Source organism: Schistocerca serialis, chromosome 4 (assembly GCF_023864345.2).
Source record: "Schistocerca serialis cubense isolate TAMUIC-IGC-003099 chromosome 4, iqSchSeri2.2, whole genome shotgun sequence".
Lineage (NCBI taxonomy): Eukaryota > Metazoa > Arthropoda > Insecta > Orthoptera > Acrididae > Schistocerca > Schistocerca serialis.
In genome coordinates this window covers 670,447,498-670,450,464 of record NC_064641.1, presented here as the reverse complement: position 1 = coordinate 670,450,464, position 2,967 = coordinate 670,447,498, and the positions used below count along the sequence as shown (strand labels likewise).

Here is a 2,967-nt window from a genome sequence, read left to right as displayed (position 1 = left end):
CCAACGGAATATAAAGTAACAACAATAACAACAATAATAATAATTGTTTTCGTTATAGGTATACATAATCAAGTTTGCGCGGAACCCTCAGAGCGCCAGTCCTTCCTGCAGTCGGCTGGATTTTAGAAATCAGTTTACTAATGGTCTTGTTAATAGAACTTGAATATACACTCGAAGATAAAATACTACGAACCAAGAAGAAGTTCTCCGAATGCGATGGAAGCGGTATATGTGATGTAGGTGTGTAGACAAACAAATAATTAGAATTTCGGAAAAATTGGATGATTTATTCAAGAGAAAGAGCTACAAAAATTGAGCAAGTCAGCCACATGTTGATCCCTCTTTGGCCCCTAAGCACGCACTTATTCGGCTGCTCATTGATTGACAGAGTTATTGGATATCGTCTTGAGAGATCATGAATAGCCAAATTCTGACCTACTGGCAAGTTAGAACGTCAAAGCCCCAAGGTGATTGGCTTGCTATGCCCATAATATTCGCAACGTTCTCATTCGGTGGGCAACGACCTTGCCGCAGTGGATACACCGGTTCCCGTCAGATCACCGATGTTAAGCGCTGTTGGGCGTGGCCGGCACTTGGATGGGTGACCGTCCGGGCTGCCATGCACTGTTGCCATTTTTCGGGGTGCACTCAGCCTCGTGTTGCCAATTGAGGAGCAACTCGACTGAATAGTAGAGGTTCCGGTCAAAGAAAACCATCATAACAACTGGGAGAGCGGTGTGCTGACCACACGCCCCTCCTATCCGCATCCTCATCTGAGGATGACACGGGGCCACTTGTGGCCTGAAGGAGTGCTTTTCTCATTCGGGGATAGTTCCACTGACCTTGCTGGCCATGGTAGGCCATCGGACTCATTTCGAAGTGGGACTGATCAATAATGAAAATTCTACTTCAGTCAATGAGATTCGAGGCCCGTAAAGCAGTGGATACGAATACGACTGTCGTCCGCCATACGGCCTGACAATCAGGAGTGATGGTCTGGGGATCCATTTCTTTTTCACACTAGGATCCCTTACGGCACAGCGGTACGTCGGCGACATTCTACACCTGCTTTTGTATCCCTTCATGGCAAGCCATTCGGGGCTTACATTTCAGCAACATAATGCCTGCTCTCACACGGCGAGAGATTTTGCTGCTTGTCTTCATTCTTGCCAAACCCTACTTAGACCAGCATGATAGCCGGATCTCTCACCCTAATTGAGAACGTTTGGAGCGTTACGGGCAGAGCCCTCCAACTAGATAGGGATTTTGGTGATCTAACGCAGTGTTTGGACAGAATCCCTCAGGAGGCCATCCAACAAATCTGTCAGTCAGTGCGAATCCGAATAACTGCGTGCGTAACGCCCAAAGATGGATTAACAAGTTATTGAATTTCTCATTTTGTGACGCTCATTGTCTAGAATAAATCATCCAATCTTTTTTTTTCAGTGCACTGCATCACATCCACCAGTTTCCGTCCCATTTAGATAATTCCTTCGAAGTGTGTTGGTTTTTTTTTCCAGGGTGTACTACAAGTTGACATACTGTGTTGCAATGGAGCTACGTCCGCCCTTGGTAGCTGAGTGGTCAACGCGACAGAATGTGAATCCTAACGGCCTGGGTTGGATTCCCGGCAGGGTCGGAGATTTTCTCCGCTCAGGGACTGGGTGTTGTGTTGTCCTTATCACCATCATTTCACCCCAATCGACACGCAAGTCGCCGAAGTAGCGTCAACTTGAAGGACTTGCACCAGGCGAACGGTCTACCCGACGGGAGGCCCTAGCCACACGGCATTTCCATTTCCAATAGAGCTACAAGTTTTACAAAACTAAGACGAATATGGAAATTACTGTTACCAGCAGTGGTTATATAGTTATGTGCAACATGTGTGAACATATTTAAAAACGTACAATCGTTGTTAGTTTCACAGTACATTTGGAAAACATTTAAAGAAGTCAACGAGTACAAGAATGTGAAGATGCTACATTTTTAAATATATACACACATTGTTATTTCTAAGCTGATATAACGACATAACATTGTTATTTATATCCAGATGTTACTCGAAAAACGAAATTTTCTGCAGATATCGAACGTGACTGTACGTTGTAAAATGGTTGTAACTGTTAAATAATTACTCATTTGTGGAAACAAATTTCTCAGTTTGCTGATAGAATAGTGGTTACTAAACTTTGTTTGTCCTTTAACATGTTTTCAGAAATTTTCTCTCTGTGTAACAGTACTTCTAGTTGCTGTAACTTAAGTTCTTCCCTTATCTTCAGTGTGAAGTACAGTCAAGCTGTGTGTTCGTTCAGTTACATATCGTGGATTTGTCATAGCAGCTGAGCATGAAATCATTAGGTTTTTATCATCGTAGTATGTGTGGGAAGCATTTTCTGTTTTCTGTAAGTAGAACACAAGAAACTGTTGCACTGTAATTTATATATTCCACGAAGTTCTGTTACTGGAGTGTTTATGTTTACTGTGCGAAGTAAGGGATGACGAAGTATGTTATCTGTGGAGACAATTTACGAAATAATATAGCCACGGCGGCAATGCGCAACATTTTGTTTTTGTGGTCGTGCGTAAATGTATAGTCATGGAACCCTTGCACCGAATGACAGCAGCATACCGTAAGGGGTTCAATAACAAAATGGTGCAGCCTACTGATAAAGTGCATATAAGTGTTGCTGATCCATTTCATTATATCTCCTCTAGTGGTGTGCTACGGTACTCTGCCCTGGGATTTTACGATCTACGAGGACTGCAGAAATGCACCTTCAAACGAGAACTAATTACGTAACTTTTCTTCCTAGGTGATAACTCCAACTTTATGACTACCATTCGTAAAGGGAGTAGTCAGCAACTACATTCTAGAAGATACACATTTGGGAATCTCACCTCCTTCCGTACTTTAAGTTGTGTACTGCATGCCTACATTTCCAGAAAGTAGTTGATGTTTGTACTCGT

The 2,967-nt window shown here is 43.0% G+C and overlaps 1 pseudogene; it reads left to right on the top strand.

Moving 5' to 3' along the window:
- The first annotated feature begins 515 nt into the window (after positions 1 to 515).
- Positions 516 to 633, top strand: LOC126476157 (5S ribosomal RNA; annotated as a pseudogene).
- The last annotated feature ends 2,334 nt before the right edge of the window (positions 634 to 2,967 follow it).